At 39.9% G+C, this 23,310-nt stretch overlaps 1 protein-coding gene and 1 non-coding gene across 2 annotated transcripts in view; both read left to right on the top strand.

Annotated features, from left to right (window-relative positions):
- LOC131034290 (uncharacterized) overlaps nucleotides 1-23,310 on the top strand; it is an 81,856-nt gene that overhangs the window by 42,020 nt on the left and 16,526 nt on the right. The gene's annotated exons all lie outside the window — the stretch shown is intronic.
- TRNAV-AAC (transfer RNA valine (anticodon AAC)) lies at nucleotides 12,826-12,897 on the top strand. Its single transcript has one exon. It is a non-coding gene; the product is annotated as a tRNA-Val (tRNA).

Raw genomic sequence — 23,310 nt, 5'->3', positions numbered from 1 at the left:
AATGAATAAACCTTGCTATTTTAATTGCTTTATGATTATCCATATTACCAATAAATGCTAATGTAATTTATGTCTTCTACATAGGGATTGATATTAGGAGCTAAATTTCTTTCTATTTTTTCTTAATAGACATCTCTATGGCATCAATATCCACCTGCATTGAGGGTTTAACTTCCTTCGTAGTTTTCTAAAATGAATGAAAATTAGAAAGAAACATATTCTTTCCACTATAATCAACTATCAAAGGGAAGAGGGACTTGTTGAAGGATAGATAATGATGTTGGCTAGTGAGGGATGCTAACCATCTTTGCACTCATGTCACAACCTTCAATTGATAGTTAGAAAAGCTCTTTGCAATGAATAAATTTTATTGTGGACATATTTTAATCATTTTTTTTTTTGAACAAGATTATTATATTGAAATAAATGTAAGTGAATTTTCATTTCATTTAGATTGGTTAAATGCAACTGTTCATCAACTAGCATTATGATATTTTCATTTAATTACTGATATTATTTTGATTCACGCTAACTACCTATTAGTTTATTGAGGTGGATGCAAGATAGCCACCCCGCAGTGGCGAGACTTAGAGGGAGAGTTACGCCAAATAAGAGGGAGGTGTTTCAGAAGAGGTTATGAGAACCATAACACACCAAATGCTTGGTTCAATGAAATATTATTATTTGACTTTCTTATTTTATTTGGTTATGTTATGGTGCTTGTTTGAGTCTATGTTGAATGTGTTGTTCTAATATCTCATTAGTTGTGATTGTTTTAATTTAACTACATGTAGATTTTGATCAAATTTGCAGTATGAATTGGTTGAATTACTCAAATCACCCATGACCGTTAGTCATTGATCTTTAAACAATGGTCCCAAAGCAATTAAGGTTGTTTAATTGTATATGATGAACGATATGAAAATATTGTATGTACCTTAGTTGCCTTTGACTAGTGATGTTAGAATTTGTTGTCTTTGACTTACATATCGATATTTATATACATGCCATTGTGTGTGTCTATGTGTGTGTATACATATATGTATATATATGTATACATATATACATATATTACATATATATACATATATATGTTATTGGGTCCTTCTAGAAAGGCCATTGTACTTGGGAAAAAGTGTTGGGTTTTAGTTCTAGGTTGGGACAATATGGGGTCTGCCTAGGGTCAGCCTCGAGAATCTTGGGTAAGGATCCACAGGGTACCTAGGTTGCATAGGGTGGGTCTTGGGTAAACCTGCAAAACTCTTGGGCAGACCCATGGGCCATTGACCCCCAAATTGGCTAGAAATTCATGTTTAAAATTTTTTTAAATTAAAAAAAATTTAGTATCCTAATGTCACCCGAAAGTGATTACTATTCATTTCTTTTGCCTAAAGTCAAACATTTCTGCTTCATTTCACAAATAGAAGTGACCAAAACAATTTTTTGCCTCCAAGATGCCATTTTTATTCTTGATGGTTGTATATTTCTCTCAAGGTGAAGGCTACGGGAGAAAAAAATTTGCATGTATATGAGAGAAAGAGACCTACAAGATTTATTTATCAAAGATGAGTTTATCTTTTGTTTTTTTCTGAAGTTTCCCGATTTCTTTTTGAATTTCTTTTGAAAGTAAATTTGAACAGTTTCTAAACCTTTAATATGTATTGTAAGGGTTATAATGCTGTTTTTGGTTTTATTATTCATAGAGAATGGATAGTGTTTCTAGTTTAGTTGCCCTAGAGGTAGGGAACTTGTTCAAATTTGATGCAGTGCCACCTATTTGATGATATAAGTGCATGATTGTTCGACTTCTTGGTGGTGGAGGTTATCATTGGCATTGTAGCCGATTTGGGATTGAGTATAAGAGTTTGTATACTCAAGTGAAAGCTCAACTATGTGCCATAATTGACTTACAAGTAATTGTTTGTCTAAAGCCAATAAAAGGGTTGCCAAAGGAACAAATTATGGGTTATATCAAGGAAACAGAGGATGACAACATTGTAAGTAATAGAGTAGAGGAAAGAGTACATCCTCTTTCTAAGAAATGATTGTGCTAATTTCCAACTAACTTATTAGTATTGGCTAGCTCACATTCTTCCATTCCACCACTATTTTCTCAAGAAGAAAATACCCCCTTTCTTTCTTGTAAAAGAAGCCCATTGGAAAAGGATTTCAGGAAAGAGGTGATGGAGATGGTAGATGAGACCAATGCCTTTTGCATTTATAGCAACATGCCTTCTTTCCACCTTGTCAAATCACCATATTGGTGGAATATGGTGACAACAGTTGCCAATGCACCTATTGATTACATTAGATACAATGTTCCACGGAAACACGTTCCCCCCTCAGGTCCAAGTCCCCCCGTCCTCAAAACCCATCCCCGAAACTTTTTCCCTTTGTTCCCCCATCCCTGCGCCCCCCCGTCTCCCTGTCCCCAACGGCCATGGAACACTGATTAGACATGATGAAAAGGTGTGCAACACTTTATTGGCCAAGGAAAAAGATTCTATAGAGGCATCATTGAGAGAAATCAAGGATACATAACCCAAAACAAGAGTATCCATTGTTTTTTTGGATTGAAGGATCGCAAAAATAGATCACTAATTAACGTGATTATAGTGTCTTTTGAATGGGGGAAGATTTTGAAGGTATTTGATTGTGATAGGTGAGTGAAGGATGCAACCTTCATTGCCAATATCCTCATACAATCTATTGAGGTGGTGGGTCCCAAAAACATTGTTCGAGTCATAATGGAAACACTAAAAATTGTAGGGTAGTTGGTTCAATAACATATAGGAATATTTTTTGGACACAATGTGTTGTCCACTCCCTCAACTTGATAATGCAAAAGATTGACATATATAATGACAAGGTCAAAGAAATCTACATGGAGACTAAAGAGATTCAAATGTTTGTGACAAGTCATCATATGTCACAAGCCATCTTTAGGACTATCTTCATTTGGAGTTGTTGAAATTTTTTTTTCCATTATATTTTAAAATTTTTTTGGAGTCTACTTTTTATTTTTTACTCCATGTTAGGTTGCCAAGATTCGATTCACATCACACAATCGTCTTGGGACAACTTGTGAAGGTGTGAGAGTGATTGAGTGCTATGGTCATCAAAACTCTTTGGAGTGTATGGAGCTTATTAGGTATACAGAGCAATCAAAGAATTGATCCTAGATGATGAGTGGTGGGCTTGTGTAGAATATATTTTAAGTTTCACTGAGCCCATCATGAGTATGAAAGGTATGCCGATGAGGATTGAGCATGTTCAGATTAACTTTATGATGGCATTTACTCCATGGTCGAAAAAATAAGGACCATAATAAAACCTAAGGAGAATGACTCTATTGAAACTTTTTTCAAAAGAGTGCAAAAAGTCATTCATGGTTGTTGGAACAAAATGACCACACCCTTGCATTTCCTAGCATTTACTTTATCTTCAAAATATTATATCATAGAGATCTTTCCTTATCAAGGAGGGTGGCACTGTTTAGAGATGAAGAGGTTGGTATTGGATACAAGACTACATTCAAAATAATATTCCCAAATGTAGAAATAAAGTGTTGTTTTGGGTGAGTTGACCACTTTATATATTCAAGGAATCATGATGTTTGCACTTTTTGAGACAAGTACAAGAAATATGCTCATGAATGGTGGTTTATACATGGGCAATGCTCTATTTACCCATAGAGTCTTGCAATAAAATCCTCTCTCAATTGTGCATTTTTTAATCTTTTGACTTCCTCACTTTTCACTTGCTACTATATATTATAAGTTATGTTTTATAAGTGTAAATGTCGTATTGAATCTATATGCAATTTCAATAAGTTGTGAGTTCTATAGCTGAGTGAAATTGGTATAATCATATACCTACTCCTTTATACACTAGTTAAGTGCAGCCAATTGGGTGCAAAAGAATGAGGATTTGGTTTATGTGCACTCCAACTTGCATATCTTGTCACGTAAGAAATCTAATTACAAGGAGGGGTGATGAGAAATTGAAATCTAACACTTACGTGTGTCAACATAGATGTTATTGTTGTACAAATTGTTGAACACACCCGAATGCTAAGAGGGGGGTGAATTAGCTTAAACTAAATCTTAACCATTTATTAACTTTAAACCATTAAATCAGATCTGGAGAAGTAAAGAACGAAACACAACATGCACCACACAGGAACACCAAGATTTTACATGGAAAACCCAAGGAGGGAAAAACCACGGTGAGGACCAACTCACAATATATGAAAACAAGTTTTTACAAAGTTTGTTTTAGGCTCACTGCCAAGGAAGCTCACTGCTCCCTAAGTGGACTTGCAGGCTAAGGCACAATACCCTAGGCCAAGATACGATGGACTTACAAACTAAAGATCACTTCTCCAGGGTAAGATAGAATGAGATTACAATGGAAAACATAATGTGAACTGATGTAGAAGAAGCATCTGACAAATTCTGATAGTGTAGTCCTCTTTGTAGCCCAATTATTCTATCATATTGATTTTGTACACTTCATAATCATCTGATATATCATTGATTTATTTTGCACATCACAAAACTTCACATCAACTCTCACATCGTAAAAAATGAATTATCCTTCTATATATATCCTTCGCAATACCCCAAAACTTCAATTATGTCGGCTCAATCGGACCTAATAAATGAAACGTGTGACACAACATAGGTCGGTCTTAAATGTATTAAGCATCAACACAAAATAGGTTGTGGATCAAGCAACACTCAATCTAAACTTCAAATGTGTCATATCATATCCTTCAAAGCAAATGAAATAGGTCAGGGTGAAACGCAATTGAAAGAACATACCTAGTCGGCTTAGATATCAACAACACTATCAAAATTGCTAACATGTTTGTCTTCTTATCCTCAGAGAGAGACACAAAACATTGTGTAGACCAAGATGAAGGCACTAAAGACTCTCCCCAACCTTTCTAACAAACATCTCCTAAAGTGACTAATCATTAAACATTGGTGCTAAGAAAGTTATTCACTGAATTGGAAATCACAGTGCAGATTGGATAGATTGTGTGTCGTCAACATGATAAATATTACCGGTCTAGTACACCATCCTTAACATCTTCCCTAAAACTGCATAGCCAAACCAATCTCCGCGGTAGAATGTGTTCTGTCTTGTGTTGTCGGCATAAATTGCCTATTGTTATGTTTGATAATATTTGTTATCTGACAAGGTATTAATTAATTGTATTGAGTGGGTTGTCAGTCTCAGGTGGTTATGTGTCGGTTGGTTGATGGTTGTGTACCTCTTGGCAACTGTCGGGTCCTTTAAATATGTCATGTATTGTCAAGGAAGGGGGAGCGTATTGTCAGATCTAGTGTAATCCTTGGCCAACCATCTTTGGTCTCTTCTCTGTAATAATTGAATGTGCGAATAAAGATATATTTTCTGCCGTGTCTGGTATGCATTGTCATGTACATTATTATTTCCTGTATTTAATTTACTAGTTGTACTAGCAAACATTTGGCACCGTTGCCTTAAAAGAAATCGGGTCAGCCTTGAGTGATTCATGTTCGTAGATCCCATCAAAGGTGAGAAGAGGCCACAAGGTGGTCAAGACCAAGTGATTAGGTGATCTGCCGACCCTAGGATGGAGGGAGCACAAAGACGAGTCGAAGCCTGGAAGTACTCAGAGTGTTGGGATGCTGGAGGTGGACGTGTAGAGGATACACACGTGTCCGAGAGTGCAAGGAAAGCACCGGAACGTAGCAGTCGGAACAGTTCACTCAGGTCCGACACACCTGGAAGTACTTGAAGTGTTGGGGACGCTGAAGGTGGATGTGTAGAGGATGCTTGCGTGGTCGAGAGTGTAGGGAAAGCATCGGAATGTAGCGGTCGAAACAGTCCACCCAGGTCCGGCACACAAGGCGAATACAAGCGTACCTTCCGAGTGAAAAATAATGTTGAACACCCAGGAGAAGCAGAAACTACCGAAGTTCACGGGAGATGGGTCGGAGGACCCGGTACGACATTGCAAAACATGCATAACCATTTGGGAGGCAAATGGCCAAGATGGCAGGGACTACTGGCTAAAAGCATTTCCCGCCACCCTTTGGGGGATCGCCATTGATTGGTACACAAACCTCGACACCCAGCACAAGACGAGATGGAGTGATCTGAAGAGGGCGTTCCAGGAGGAATTCAAACTCTTGAGGGCTGATAATGAGATCGTGGCCGAAATCTATAATACTAAGCAAGGGAAAAATGAGAGTGTACTCGCTTACAACCGTAGGCTCAAAGAACTGTTGAACAAGATGGAAAACCAGCCAGCCGACGGGTTGAAGAGGTGGTTCAAGGGGGGATTGATACCCTCACTGTGCAAGAAGATGAAAGTAGTGCCTCCGTCCTCATACGCCGATGCGTACAATCAAGCGATGGACATCGAGAGTGAAAATAAAACCTCCTCCCGAGAGAAGAGGAAGACTGATGATGATGAGAGCACCAAAGGTAGCAGTGACGAAGAATCCAAAACCGTACGAGCCTATAATGTCCTCACTTTGAAATAAAATTTAATAATAAATGATAATAATAAAATTAAAATATTTAAAATTAAATTAAAATATAAAATAATATAATTAAATATGATTAATTAAAAATTAATAAGTTAATGAAAAGTCAAAAGACATGAAAGGAAAAGTTGTGACTCCCTCAACAATGAGATATAAAAGGGAGAAGAGAACCTCATATGAGAGGGGGGATAATTTGGAAATGAGAAGTGCAGATCTAATTTAAATAATAAGTGCAGATCTGATTATGAGAGGTTGTGTCCCTTTCAAAGGGCAGAAATAATGAAGAGTTGCACTCTATCAAAGGGAATGGTGAAAGGGTGTGTCTCTTGCCAAAGGGCATACATGATGAAGAGGTGTGACCTCTCCCTCACATTGAGAGATATAAAGGAAAGGAATCAAAAGCATCTAGTAAGAGCACCATGGATCAGATCAGATCAGAACTGTTATTAAGTTACAGGCAGTAACATCCTTGTTCTTGGTGGTATGCATGGGGATGTGTTTAATAAGTATCCTTAATATATGAAGCCCAATAATGTTCTTATGCCGAATTAATAGTAATACTAATATGGACTGCAATATGTATGATAGTCATACTTAATTTCATATACGTATTCATATTACATAAGAAATATATATACTTATAGTCTAAATCATGTTATTACTTTCCGTATTTAAGAAGATGGGATTGAGATGTTCCAAAGAGGGGCAGTCTAAATCCAAGCAATAGGTTAAGGCCCAAGATAGGGTGGGGATAAGTGACCAATAAGCCTTGAGGGTATAGACCCAAGATAGGGAAGGGCTTGGATTTGTAAACTTTGAGGGAACTGTTGATGTGTATTTTGTACACGACCAAACACAGAATAAAATACCTAGAGGTATCTTATCCTCTCTTGAGCAAAGTTTCCTGACTGCTGAAGATCTCGCTGAAGGATCAGTCGAGGCAACTCCAAGGTTCTTGTATGTAGGTTCTCTACTCGTGGATAAGCCCTTTGTGGTATGATGTGATTTTGCTGGAATCACAAGGGGACTTACACTTGATTACTAAACGTCTGATTTGCTTTGAACATTGCTGGAACACAGGATTGCACTAGCCTAGATTTTTTGAAAAAAGGAAAAAAGGATGAGGGCGAGGGAAGGATCTAATTCTAATACTAAGAATGTAGGAGCAATGAATGACCTTCGATGAAATTCTAACTAAGTCTTGTCTTGACATCCCAGGACCATCTCCACAAGGTTAGTGCGATCTTCGGAGGAAAGTTTTATGATGTTCAGATCATCTCTACAGGCATAGACACCATCAGGCTGATGCATATCAATGAAGAAGCGACAATTGAAGTTAAGCTTAAGCTGAATGATTCCAGTTGACTACACAAGGCAAGTCTGCAATCAACAAACTGCTAGTAGTATGGATATACAAATTTCACCATCAATCAAACACATTTCTTCCACTCATCTAATAACATGAAATCAAATCTGAGAAGTATAGAGACCATGCAAATTGTTGAATCGACCCATAGATTTCACCATTTCTTCAATGAAGTTTTACAAGTCTTTTACAACAACATCTTGGCAACAATCTTTGCCTTCTCTTTCTATTCTACTCTAATTACTATTCTATCAATTGACTATTCACTATTAGCTAACTATTCACCTACTATCAACTATTGACTCACTATTAGCCTTTACAAATGAGGAGCTAGGGCTTATATAGTGCCCTCAATACAATTCGATGGCTCAGATCAACTTGAGATCAATGGCCGAGATTTTACAATGAAAACCCTAATTAGGGTTTGTTACAACAAACTCAATTTTGGCCAATGAAATAATTGCATTATTTGGACACGTGTCTTCTTTGGAATATTCGACCAATGGATAGCCGAGGTAGGTACATTGAAGTTTGTGTCATCTTTGATGAGTCAGGTACATTGAATTTGGACACGCTGAGGTGGACCAACCCAACTAGAGGAGTGATGATTGGGATGCCACCTTGTCTGACACTTGGTTGATGCTCAATTTGATGATGTTGCGAAGCTAGCTTTAATTAACTCTTCTGAAACTATCTGCTTCTTCAACAAACCCTTGCTTTAAACTTCCTTTGTCTTCGATGTGCAGGATGGATGGTGTACCTTTCCTTCGAATGCTGGACTGGAAGAGGTCGTCCTTGATGATGCTGGACCGGAGAAGGCCGTCCTTGATGATGCTGGGTTGGAGAAGGTCGTCCTTGTCTTGCCTTGGTCCCCTTTTAACTGCAAGACAAACAAAAAGATGATTAAGGACACATAATAAATTCATTTCAACATAGCATTTTATACCTTAAATCATCAACAAGAAGACATCAAAATTAAGTTTGGTCAAGAGTCTTTCCAGGGACAGGCCCTATAAGAATTTCGCCTTGGACCCTCTGGAAGGGTCAGGAGCGAATTTTGCACTTTTGGACAAATTCCATCATGTCTCTATTCCAAAATACCTTCCAAGGCAAGCATACACTAGTCTTTTCTCCATCAAGGCCTGGGAATCCATTTCTTGATCGTCATTGTGAGCAATTTAGGTGATACTGGGAATTTCGCTTTGGACCCTTTGGAAGGGTCAGGAGCGAAATCCAAGCTTAGGTCTCAATTCCTCATCTCCTTCACTTCAATTCATCTTGCAGGGCAAAGTAACATCATTTCAACCTCAACTACGCCTTAGGACTCCTAGTCTTGACTTGACACAAGGAGGAAATAGGCAGATGAAGAATTTCGCTCTGGACCCTTTAGAAGGGTCAGGAGTGAAATTCACCTTTTAACTCAAAATTCACACTTTTGAAGGTCAAACATCTTTCCAAGGCATTCCAAATAGCTTTTCTCACCCTAGTCTAGGCCTGACTTGGCACAAAATTTGGAGGATAAGATGGTTTTTAGGATTTTCGCTCTAGATCCTTTGGAAGGGTCAGGAGCGAATTTTTTGCTTGTAGCTCACTTCTCCATCACTTCAAATCACTTCACAAGGCAAGGAAACACTTCTCTTCTCTCATCCAACTCCAGTTTGACTTAATTTTGCAAGGAGAAAAGGTGATTGAAGAATTTTTGCCTTGGACCCTTTGGAAGCGTCAGGAGCGAATTTCCTCCTTTGGCCTAAAATCATCACTTTTGGAGACAACCATCAACTCAAGGGCAATCACAAGGGCATCTTTTACCTTGGTCTAGGCTTGGCTTGGCACAAATTTTGGAGAAAATGATGGGTTTTAGGATTTTCGCTCTGGACCCTTTGGAAGGGTCAGCAGCGAAAATCTTGTTTTAGGCTCATTCCTCCATCATTTCAACTTGAACTCACCTCCAAGACTAAGGACACATTGCCTCACTCCTATCTAGGCCGTAAAAATCAAAATGTTAACTTGTCTTGCAAAGAAAGTAGGTGATCCTAGGATTTTCGCTCTGGACCCTTTGGAAGGGTCAGGAGTGAAATCCTTGGTTTGGGCCAATTTCCATCATTTTTTAAAACCAACTAACTTCAAAAGGGTAGGAACATGTCTCCTCGCACCCATCCAAGCCATGAAAACCTAACGTTTGACTAGACTTGCAAGGAAAATAGGTGGTTTTAAGATTTTCGCTCTGTACCCTTTGGAAGGGTTAGGAGCGAAATTTTCATTTTGGCTCAATTCCTTCAAACTTGATAATTATTGACCATTCAAGGACATGCCTAAGGACTTCTTTAATCATGATCCACACTAGATTTGGCATGAAACTAAGGGAAAAGATAGGGTTTACACAATTTCGCCCTGGACCCTTTGGAAGGGTCAGGAGCGATTTTCCTTTTCTAGCCCAAAATCATCATTTTTTCAATCCCAATCTTCTTTGCAAGGTGAAATTTCATCTCTTTTCGCCTTAGGAACAAAGTTTTAAGCTCAAGCAAGGTTAAAAATATATGCTTGTAAGGAATTTCGCTCTTGACCCTTTGGAAGGGTCAGGAGCGAAATTCACCTTCTTGGCTAGAATCCTTCATTTTTTCAAAGCTTTCAAACATTTCCAACGTCCAAACATGTCTACTCTTCCCTTCAAAATGCCTTGCAAATCAAAATTTGGTCAAATAAGGCAAGAAATGAGTCTTAGGTTGATTTTCGCTCTGGACCCTTTGGAAGGGTCAGGAGTGAAAATCTTGATTTAGGCTTTAATTGCTCATTTTTCAAACTTCAATCTTCTCCTAGAGGCAAATATAGATTGTTTTCCACTTGAGGAACCAGGTTTTAAGCCCATTCAAGGTAGCAAATGAGGATTATAGTGAATTTCGCTCTGGACCCTTTGGAAGGGTCAGGAGCGAAATTCCTATTCTTGGCTAAAATCTTCATCTCATCCACCTTTACTCACCTCCTAAGGTCAGAACATGTCAAAAATGCCCCAAACATGCCTAAGGAACTATGAAATTGGTCTTGACAAGTGATAAATTGAGGTGCATAAGGATTTTCGCTCTGGACCCTTTGGAAGGGTCAGGAGCGAAATTCCTAATCTTGGCCAAAATCCTTCACATTTCTATGTTCCATCACCTCAAAAGGCAGAGACATGTTATTTCCTTCCCAAATTCGCCCATGGAACAAGGTTGGTATCCAAAACAAGGGAGCAAATGAGGCTTATGAAGAATTTCGCTCTGAACCCTTTGGAAGGGTTAGGAGCGAAATTCCTATTTTTGGACAAGATCCTCACTTTTCAAAACACTTCTCAAGGCAAGAACACATCAAGACTCACACACAATGCCTAATAAACCAACGCCCATCCAAAACAAGGAAGGAAAATGAGGGTTATAAGGATTTTCGCTTTGGACCCTTTGGAAGGGTCAGGAGCGAAATTCCTCTCCCAAGCTAGAATCCATCATCCCAAGGTCTAAAATCTCCTCTCCAAGGCAAAGTTGCATCAAACCTTCTCAATTATGCCTCAAAAGTCTACAAACTTGGTCAAGCTAAGGAGAAGAATAGAGGAAATATGAATTTCGCTCTGGACCCTTTGGAAGGGTTAGGAGCGAAATTCGCTTTGGACCCTTTGGAAGGGTCAGGAGCGAAATTTGACATTTTGGTCTCTCCGTTAGGATCATTTTATGGAATATAACATTTAAGTATAAGAAAGAAGAAAGATATAAGGAAATGTGAAGAAAGATATAATATTCCATATATACTTATAGGATGTTTGAGAGTGGTTTCGGACCTCCAGGAGTTATATTGCAAAATCTAGTTTTTGGAGGATTCTTTGGTTTTCTAGACTTAGTCAAATTTCAGGTTTAGGACATTCCAGACTTAGCCAAATTTCAGGATCAGGGCATTCTAGACTTAGCCAAATTTCAGGGCATTTGAAGATCAAGATGACATTCTAGACTTCATCATTCACCAACTTGACCTAGCTCGGACCTTCAAGAATGATACTTACTCACCAAGCAAGACACAATTAGCAATAAGAGCAAAACCAAGCCCCAAGGAAGACTTTCAAAGAAACCCTAACCTGGAGCATCTATTGACTCAACCTAGCTCAAGTAGAGCCTGCTATCCAGTGATCCCCCTAACAACACTCATCATGCAAAGGCTAATAGACAAATCCCTAAAAGACCTAGAAAACAAACCCTAGAAAGCAAAAAGTAGGGGTCCCCATTTGCAATTGGGCGATGTGTGAATACATCACAACAGGAACCTATTGTAGTTGGTCTCTAAGCGCTTTGGTAACATATGTAAACCCTTCTCCCTTAAAACTAAAGTAGTAGCAGGGTTTGATATCTATATTAAGAACTATGAATAATGAAATTAATCAGCTAATGAGGAAAATAGACAAGCACTTGTTAATAACTTGTTGAAGAAAATCCATCAATTTTAGTATATTTAAATAGATCAGGTAGGGGACATTACAGAGCCCTTCGACAAGATATGTTGAGAATGATGAAAGAATTGGAGGCTGAGAGAGGAACCAACAATGAAGGTAATGAACTATGGTGTATTGAGTGCAAAAGGGAGGGGCACACGAAAGGTAATTGTCCTAGAAATATGTTTTGTGAAATTTGCCAAGTGCTGGGGCATTCAATCAAGGAGTGTTGGTGTTAAGCCACACTCGGACCGACGATGGACTAGTCCAAGAGGGGCCAGTAGCTCAGTGGTAGAGCACTCCAGCAGCGTATGGAAGGTCTTAGGTTCGAGTCCTAGCTGGTCCATGTCTCAACATGATATCAGAGCCAGGTCCAGGCTAGGAGCCCCAAGCACACGAGAGGTGTGGCTTAAGGGGGGGTGTTGGTGTTAAGCCACACCCGGACCGATGATGGACTAGTCCAAGAGGGGCCAGTAGCTCAGTGGTAGAGCACTCCAGTAACGTATGGAAGGTCCTAGGTTCGAGTCCTAGCTGGTCCATGTCTCAACAAGGAGTGCCCGTACAATTTGAAGATGAGAAGTACACAAGTACTCTCACATAGGGAGAGTCCAGCCCATCGAAATCACAAAATGTATCGCCAAGTGGTTATGGAAATCAATGAGGGCGAAACCAAATATAGTATGACTCCAGAGGACGTCCTATCATACAATGCCGACAATGTAGTGAATGGGAACACTTTGCGAGAGACTGCCATAACAGGAAAGACAACATACAATTATTGTGCAAATGGTGTGGACCAGGTGACCATGAACACACCAACTGCCCGAATCAGAAGGGTATTAATATGCTGGACGTGGAGGAACAAGAGGACACAGTTTTGGCAATCACAAGAGCACAAACAAAGAAGGCAATGTATTCAAACTCTGGTATAGAAAAGGAACAAGCCGAAGTAGAACAAGTGTTGGCGAAGGAACAAGTAACTTCCAATGGAATTGCAAGTATGTCATTGCAGGAGTCAGAGAAGAACATAGTCCGGTAGGTGCTACAAACAACCGTACCCATCAAGGTGGCAGACCTTCTTCAAATTATGCCACAACTGAGAGTGGCAATTGCCAACACAGTTAGTGACGACACAGTCATCCAGAAACAATGTAAGCCACACGAGGAGAAATGGACGGGAAAACCATCAGCTAAAGGGAATGAGTCTAGTGATCCAATGTTGTTGACGATGAGCATCGGGAGGAAGCCGACGGTTGTCAAGATGGAAATAATGGGGAAGAAGTTGACAAACACCATTGTTGATGGAGGCCTGGGAGTAAATGTATTGCCAGAAGACACATGGAAATGTATGGGGAAGACAAAGCTTTGGCCGCCAACCTTCCACTTGGTAGGTGCCGACCAGCACGACATCCAGCCGTTGGGAACATTGATGGCACAAAAAGTAATGATTGGGACACAACAATTTTTCTTGGACTTTGTAGTTATCCGGTTATAGAAGAAGGTGTACAATGCACTCCTCGGGAGGGGATGGTTGGTTATTGCCAAGGCGAATCATAACTGGAAGCGAAACACACTCTCGATCGAGAGTGACAGGGGGAAGCACGTCATTGACTTGAGGAACCAAGAGGTGAGTGAAAAATTGGCACCCTCAGACTCTGAGTCTGAGGGTGGAGAGAGGTATGGATGGAGGAAGGAAAGGCATGAAACCCAATGATGAAGGGGTGCTCAAACTAGAAGATTGCTTTGAGGATGAGATGAGTTCTCTTAATGGATTATTTCACTGGCATATGGAAGATTATGAAGTTTTCCACCCCGACTGTAACATGCTACAAATTGGCCAAATTGAGGAAGTACAAAGTCCCTCGTACGATATTCATCTGTGCACATCCGACGTTGGTGTGTCTGGACTGTACGAACAGTTACCAAGTGAGCCTGTATCGTATGAACAGAGGCCGCCAAGTGGGAATGGGGAAGTATCTAAGGTGTACGAAGAAGATTCACAGGGCGAGGATCTGAAATTGGATGCTGTAGAGCCTGGTGGAGATGCCCCGAAGAAGTTAATACTATACGCTAAACGGTTCACATCAGCCCAAAGTAGTTCATCCGTACAGTTCAGAGCAGACAAGAGCAAGTTGGCTCCTGAGTGTCCAGGTTGCGTTGACGTGATGAGGTTACCACATGAAACTAAGAGCCCCAGCTACACTGTACAAACTAGAGAAGCCGAGTGCTGGAGATCCGTACGGTCAAGGGAGAGCCGGGGAAGCAGACTTGATAGCACGACAAAATCAAGAGAGGGAAGGAACATTCCAATCCAGCCACAGGAGAAGCCGAATTTGTACGGTGTAGGTGAAGAAGCAGAAATACCGTACAGTGTACGGTCAACAAGTACGGTCGACACATAGGTGTAGAGCAAGGCGAGGAGTCTGTACGACGTACAACAGAGCACTACTCCATACGACGTAGCTCACACGTATGACGTACCTCGTTCAATCAACTCGTATGGCGCAACTGATCCACCCATTTCGTACGACGTAGCTCATCCACCCATTCCGTACGGTGTAGTCCATTCATTCGACCCGTACGACATAAACTACATAGAGAACATGGTATGGTGAAACTGTACAACGGATATGGCACACGAGACATCGTACGACATACATGGAAGTTGTACGGACATCGTACATGAGGCATCGTACGGTATACAGGGATGCAATCAGGGAGAGGTCTTTCGACCACGCTACAAGTACGGCAACCAAAGGCGGAGGCCGTATGGCAACCAAGAGAAATCCGTACGGACCACACGAGGAATACTGTACAATCAAGGAAGCAGTATATCAAAAAATCGAAGGCATCAGCTTTGAGTTGGATGAAGGGAGTCTCAAGCCACACACCTATGCATCGTACAACCAAGAGAGAAGCACAAGCCTGTACGAAAGAACAAGTCTATACGCAAGGAGGATAAGCCCATATGAAAGGAGAACAAGTCAGAAAACACAATACCCGTACAGGAGAATGCACCTTGATCATAATTTTGACTTCATTGGCCTCGTTCTTGACGTCTTAAAAAAGCAGAAAATTGATGCACGCCATGGGGTTTCGTGTGGGTTTGAAGGTTGTAATTTGGTGTTGGTGGCAAGCGCCCTGGGACCCTGCGAGGCGCACTACCCCTCGACCCCACAAGGGGCTCTGCCCCTTGATCCCGCTGGGGGCGTTGCCCCCAAACCCCCCAAGGGGCATTGCCCCAAACCCCCATTTGATTTGGCAGGTACACTACAAGTTGGGTTTGTCCAGTCGAAGTCGCTGTTTGTCGTTAAGTCTTCCTGAATATTACTTGATGTTTGCTTGTCGTCTGGAAGACGACTTTTTCTTTTGGGGGGGATGATGTTGTCGGCATAAATTGCCTATTGTTATGTTTGATAATATTTGTTATTCGACAAGGTATTAATTAATTGTAGTGAGTGGGTTGTCAGTCTCGGGTGGTTATGTGTTGGTTGGTTGACGGTTGTGTACCTCTCGACAACCGTAGGGTCCTTTAAATATGTCATATACTATCAAGGAAGGGGGAGGGTATTGTCGGATCTAGTGTAATCCTTGGCCGACCATCTTTGGTCGCATCTCTGTAATAATTGAATGTGCGAATAAAGATATATTTCCTATCGTGTCTAGTATGCATTGTCATGTACATTATTATTTCCTGTATTTAATTTACCAGTTGTACCAGCAAACACCTTGCACACATTCCTCGTTGTCGATAGGGTCTTGTTGTGACGTATTCACACATCGCTCCATTGCAAATGGGGACCCCTACTTTTTTTTTGCTTTTTGGGGTTTGCTTTCTAGGTTTTTTAGGGTTTTGTCTGTTAGCCTTTGCATTTTGAGTGTCGCTAGGGGGATCACTAGGATGGTAGGCTCTGCTTGAGCTAGGGGGAGTTAGCAGGTGCTCCAGGTTAGGGTTTCTTTGAAAGTCTCCCTTAGGCCTAGTTTTGCTCTTGTTGTTAATAATGTCTTGTTTGAGTTTCAGGAGGTCAATGAAGCTTGGTGAGTGAATATCATCTTTGAAGGTCTGAGTTAGGTCAGGTCTGAGTGATGAAGTCTGGAATGTCATCCTGATCTTTAAATGTCTTGAAATTTGGCTAAGTCTGGAATGTCATCCTGATCTTTAAATGTCTTGAAATTTGGCTAAGTCTGGAATGTCATCCTGATCTTGAAATCTGACTAAGTTTGGAAAATTGAAGAATCCTCCAAAAACTAGATTTTGCATTATAACTCTTGGAGGTTCGAAACCACTCTCAAACATCCTGATAGTATATATGGAATATAACTTATACTTAAATGTTATATTCCATATATGAATCCTGACGGAGAGACCAAAATTTCAATTTCGCTCCTGACCCTTCCAAAGGGTCTAGAGCGAATTCCTCTATAGGACATTTTACTTTAATCCAAACTTAGAACTAACTCATTCCCAGGCATTATTGAGGGCAAAACACTTATTTGGAGTGAAGAAATATGAAAATGAAGTCAAGATTTGAGCCTAAATGTGAATTTCGCTCCTGACCCTTCCAAAGGGTCTAGAGCGAAATTCTCCCTAGACACTATTTTCTCCCTTGTTTGGGCTATCATCCTTGTTCCTTGGACATGGTGGGGGTAGATTGATATGTTCTTGCCTTAGGAAGTGATTGAAAGCATTGAGGAATGAAGATTTTGACCTAAGACATGGATTTCGCTCCTGACCCTTCCAAAGGGTCCATAGCGAAATTCATATTTCCTCTATTTTTCTCTTTAACTTGACCAAGTTTGGAACTTCTAAGGCATGGTTTGGAAGACTTGGATGCATATTTTCCTTGGAGAGGAGGTTTGAGGCGATGAAATGATGGAAATCAACCTGGAAGGAGAATTCGCTCCTGACCCTTCCAAAGGGTCTAGAGCGAAATCCTCCATTTGACCTTCTTTTTTGCCTTAGGCCCTAGGTTAGCCTTGTCTGGAGCTAGTTTGATGGTGGATTGCCTTGATTATGATGAAAGGACCTTGAAATTGATCAAGTTTGAGAGAGAAGTGGATAAATGAAGTGGAAAATCAATCAAGAATGAGGATTTCGCTCCTAACCCTTCCAAAGGGTCCAGAACGAAAATCCCCATAACTCTCATTTCCTTCCTAGTTTTGGCCAAGTGTTGGTTTCTAAGACATGTTGGAAGGGGGATTGATGTGTTCTTTCCTTGAGAGGTGGTTGAAAGCATTGGAAGATGAAGATTTTGCCTAAAGGATGAAATTCGCTCCTAACCCTTCCAAAGGGTCCAAAGTGAAATTCATTATAAACCTCATTTTCTCCCTTGCTTAGGCTACAAACCTTGTTCCTTGGGTGGAGAGTGATGTATTTTTGCCTTCCAGAGAAGATTGGAGTTGAAGAGATGAAGAGTCAAGCCTAGAGTAAGAATTTCGCTCTTGACCCTTCCAAAGGGTCCAGAGCGAAATTCCATAAAACCACTCTTTTCTCCCAGTTTTGTACCAAGTCAAGTGTGGGTTAGGGTGAGATAGGATTGGATATGTCCTTCGGAATGACTTTGAGTTGCTAGTGATCAATAAATTTGAAGGAATTGAGCAAAAACTAGGATTTCGCTCCTGACCCTTCCAAAGGGTCCAGAGTGAAATTCCTAAGATCACCTATTTCCCTTGCAAATCAAGTCAAACTTTTGGTTTTTATGGCTTAGGGAAGAATGAAGCAATGTTTCCTTAACCTTTGAGGTGAGTTGAAGTGAGAGACATGATAGAATTTGTCCTAAAATGCAAATTTTGCTCCTGACCCTTCCAAAGGGTCCAGAGCGAAATTCCTAAAATCCACCTTTTCCTTTCATTTTTGTGTCAAGCTAAGTGTGGATCAAGGTAGATTGAGCTTGGAAGGACCCCTAGGCATGCCTTGGAATGGATTGTGGCCACCAATGGCCAAGATTTCGAGCTAGGACAAGGATTTCGCTCTTGACCCTTCCAAAGGGTCCAGGGCAAAATCCTGAATAGGTCCTATCCTTGGCCACGATTTTTAGCGAAATTATGCTTTCTAGCCATTTTGAGGGTCAAGCAAGTTTTGTCATGTTGAGAGAGGGATCCAAAAGTGAAAGTCCAGGTATGAAAAGTGAAAAGAGTGGACTTAGGTGAAGGAAAACAAGCAAGTCAAGAATTTTGCTCCTGACCCTTCCAAAGGGTCCAGAGTGAAATTCTCAATTTCACCTAATTTGCTCATGATGAAGGTCAAGTTGTGGATTCCCAGGCCTTGGTGGAGAGAAGACTAGTGTATGCTTTCCTTGGAAGACAATATGGAGTGGAGAAATGATGGAATTTGAGCTTAATCAAGAATTTCGCTCCTGACTCTTCCAAAGGGTCCAGAGTGAAATCCTTAAAACCTCTATTTTTTTTCCAATTTTGCATCAAACCTAGTGTTGATTGAGATTAGAGGCATCTTTAGGCATGCATTTGAGCAGGTTGTGATCACAAAATGTGGAGATTTTGTCCTAGAATGCAAATTTTGCTCCTGACCCTTCCAAAGGGTCCAGAGCGAAATTCTCTATAGGTCCTGTCCTTGGCCAAGGTCCAAAGCGAAATCCTCTTTTTTGGTCTTTTTGGAGGTCAAATCAATGATGTCTTCAGGAGAAAGCAATTCAAAGGTCAAGAGAAGTTCAAGGCAAGGAGATGATGAAATTTGAGCTAAAATGCCAGGATGAGGACGACCTATTCCAGCCCATTCGTCCTCATCCTGGCTTGTCCCTAGAGAGGATATTGAGCGAAATTCCATTTTGATGTCTTCTCATCAATGATTTAAGGTGGAAAATGCTATGTTGAAATGAATATGTCATATGTGCTTAATCATCCTTTGGTTTATTTTGCAGATGGGAGGAGACCAAGCCAGGATGAGGATGACCTATTCCAATCCATCCTCATCAAGGACATTCCAAAAGCATAAAGGTGGACTCAAGGTGTTCTAAAGCGTTGGAAGACTACAAGCGTTCAAGAAGTTGCCAAAACCTTCACCTCACCACACTAAGGAACCGCATGATGACAAAGAAAGGAGTTGCCAGCACTTCAAGGCGAGGTTTGCTACTAGAGAAAGAAAACTTGACAGTGAGGAGGCCTCATCAAGCACATGGGAGTAAAGGAGGTACATCATTCATCACGTCAAAGACAGAGGAGGATCAACCAAGACACAAACGTTAGACAAGGTGGCATCCCAGTCATTTTTCCTCCAGTCGGATTGGTCCACCTCAGCATGTCCAGATTCAATGTACCTAATTTATCAGGGACGACACAAACTTCGGTGTACCTACCCCCGCTTCCTATTGGTCTTTACTCTTGGAATGTAATTTTCTAATTGGCTAAGGAAGTTTGTTGTAACAAACCCTAATTAGGGTTTCTATCCTGTAATCCTAGCCATTGATTCTACATCAATCAGAGCCGTTAATTTGTAAAGGGCTCTTTATATAAAGCCTTGGCTTCTCATTTGTAAAGGTTAATAGTTAATAGTCAAAGATTAGTTAATAGTTAGGAATTAGCAAAAAGAGATAGAGATAGCATTTTAGAGTAGAGTAGAAAGAGAAGGCAAAGATTGTTGCCAAGATGTTGCAAAAGACATGTAAACTTCATTGAAGGAATGGTGAATTCTATATGTCGATTCTACAATTTGCATGGTCTCTATACTTCTCAAATTTGATTTCATGTTATTAGGTGAATGGAAGAAATTTGTATGATCAACGGTGAAATTTGTATATCCATACTACTAGCGGTTTGTTGATTGCAGACTTGCCTTGCGTAGTCAACTGGAATCATTCAGCTTAAGCTTAACTTCAATTATCGCTTCTTCATTGATATGCATCAACCTGACGGTGTCCAAGCTTGTAGCGGTGATCTAAACATCATAAAGCTTTCCTTAGAAGATCGCACTAATCTTGTGGAGATGATCCTAGGATGTCAAAGCAAGACTTAGTTAGAATTTCATCAAAGGTCATTCATTGCTCTTACATTCTTAGCGTTAGAAATAGATCACATTCCAACCCTTATCCTTTTTTCCTTTTTTCAAAATCAAGGGCCGGTGAAATTCCACGTTCCAGTAATATCCAAAGCAAATCAGATGCTCAGGTCATCGAGTGTAAGTCCCCTTGTGATGACAGCAAAATCACATCATACCAAGAGAAGCTTATCCACACGTAGAGACCCTACATATCAGAACATTGGAGTTACTCCGACTTATCCTTCGGCAAGATCTTCAGCAGTCGGGAAACTTTGTTCAAGAGAGGATAAGGTACCTTTAGGTATTTATTCTTGTTGTCCTCATTTTTGTTTTCAAAAATGAAGGACCACTACATGAAGTTTTTGTGAAAAAATGAAAATTTTTATTCTATGGCACACTTTTCGAGGCAAAATTTCAACTAATCCTTGGACTGGCTTAATCCTCAGTCCATCCTCGAACTGCGTTGCGAATTTTGTCAAATTCTGGGTTCGTTTGCTATGTCTTTCCTTCAATTTCGGGTTTTAAAATCCCGACTGCAGGTGGAGAATTTTCTTCAAACTGCAAGTTTTAATGATATTCATTGTTTTGGTCTTTGTAGGGGAATTTTTGACTTATTACATGTGCACTTTTATTTAAAAGATGTTACTTGTAATTTGTTTTAAATTTCCCCTTTGTTGTTTTTATCTTTTTTATTGTTTTTAGTCTTGTTTAGTTAAAATAGGGATTTTTTGGCTCAAATACAAGTAAACTTGCAGTTTGGTCTATAAACCCCTACTTTAATGGTTTTTACATGTAATAGGGATTTTAAATCCCCATTACATATGTGCAAGTATTTCTAACTTGTTGTAGGGATTTTATTTCCCTTTTACAAATAATTAAAACTTGTATTCCTCTCTAAAAAACCCGATTTTGCCATGCAAGTGCATTTTTGACAATTTTAAACTTGTCATTTGTCTAAAAAATCCCGATTTTGGCTTGGTGAGTGAAAAAGTGAATTTTAAACTTGCTATTTGTCTTAAAAATCCCGATTTTGCCTTGTAAGTGGAAAAAGTGAAATTGAAACTTGTTTTTCTCTCCCAAAAGCTTGATTTTCATTCCCTTGTGCAAAATTGAACTTGTCTTTTATTCCAAAAAACCCGAAATGGAGGGAAAAATGGTTTTTGACCATTTCAAGGCAATTTTTGTGGAGAAATTGTTGGAGGAAGGTGTTTTGGCTTGCATCCTATTCTCGTGCATTCTTGGACACCTTTCACGCCATATGGAGGTTGCATTAACTGGTTTTTCGCCCTAGATCAGCAATCACGTTTTTCTTTAATGCCACATTTTGGTTGATTAAATCTCCAACAAGCTGCAATCTCCTAAAACGTTTTGCCCTCTCTCACCTAGGCGTGGAGTTTGTAAGGAGTTTTAAGCTATTTAATGATGCCATTGAAGATGCAAATGGTGGCCACGTTTTTCTCTACGCGATTCCTTTGGCTACGTTTTGCAAACACTTGTCACTATTTCTTCTACTCCTCCTTAGGCGTTTTGTTCCAATCCTCTTAGGTGTGCTCTCTCATTAGCATTTTGGTCCTCCAAATTTGGGATTGCTGTTACATTTATCAATTTGGAGCATTTTTGCAAAAACATATTAAGGGTTTGGCATTGCGGATTGCTTCTATTAATTGGTTTTCCTTCTTTCCAAAAATTGGTTGCATTTTTGGAGAAGCATTTGCATTTTCAAGAAAAGTATGTTCTCTTTCCTTTCTTTCCTTCTTTTTGTTATTTTCTTGCTCTCTTAGTTTTCTTTCTTAGTTGCATTTTTGGCATGTGTTGTTCTTCCCCCAAAAATCGGTTTTTGTGAGAGAAATCTTCCCCTTGGTATGCAATTTTCGAATTGCATTGTTCTTCCCAAAATTCCCTCTTTACTTGTATTCGAGATTTTTAATCTCGATTACAAGTTCGCTGGAAATTCTTGTTCTTCCCCTACAGTTAAGGAATTTAACCATTTTTGGTTGAAATTCCAAGTTGAAAAGTGTGAAATACCTCTCCCTTGCAAATTCAGGTTTTGAAAACCAGATTACATGTTGAAGAGTTCTTCCCATTTTCGTGAAAATGACTTTCCCGGATTTTCCCATTTGTATCCATCCATGTTCCCCATATCCGTACTTTCCATTTCCGTCATTTTCTACAAGTCAAAATCTCATTTTTCGTCCATTTTTTCATTTGCGAATTTACAAGTGTACTTGTATTCGGGTTTTAAAACCCCAATTGCATGTATATGTCCTTTCCAACTTGTATACTTGTGAAAATTCTCCCAAGATCCGAAATTGGTCAAAGTCAAGATTTTCCCATTTCTACATATTTCCCCTCTTCCTCTCACAAAATCGTAAAGTTCAAGAATCAAAGTTTTACCCATTTGGAGAAGGAAGAATGATATTTGCAGCTGACTATGATGTTGCCTTAACTCTTTTAAGTCTTCATCACAGTATCCCAGGTTCACAATCAATGTCAGATTTGCCGGCATCTCCAACTCCAAAGAAGATGAAATACAAATATGACAAATATCAGAACAAGGTTACACCTTCCCAGGTTTCTTCTCCTTTGGATCGCATCAGAGACACGGAAATAGGGCACGTTGATATGCTAGAATTCGTCAAAAGGGTAGAAGATCCACAGGATAATAACTTGCAGCGGTTGTTGGACAGCCATATCCATCATGCATCTTCTTCCCGGTGGCTGCCCTAGAACCTGAGTTCGTTATTGCATGTGCCCATCATTTTGACAAAGAGTCAAGAGTCATCAAAAATGATGATGGCGAAGCTATAATCCGTCTTGATGCAGATATGATCGAGAAGGTCTTTAGAATACCTCCTGCACCTGTTTATATGGAAATTTCCAAAGAAAGTGCAGCGGAGTATTATGTGAAGAGGGAAAAAGATTGCAAGCGACACATCAATAGGTGGATCCAAGAGCCACG

The sequence above is a fragment of the Cryptomeria japonica genome, chromosome 3 (assembly GCF_030272615.1).
Source record: "Cryptomeria japonica chromosome 3, Sugi_1.0, whole genome shotgun sequence".
NCBI classification, from domain to species: Eukaryota; Viridiplantae; Streptophyta; class Pinopsida; order Cupressales; family Cupressaceae; genus Cryptomeria; species Cryptomeria japonica.
The sequence above is the reverse complement of the archived record's forward strand: the minus strand, read 5'-3'. Positions and strand labels throughout refer to the sequence as shown.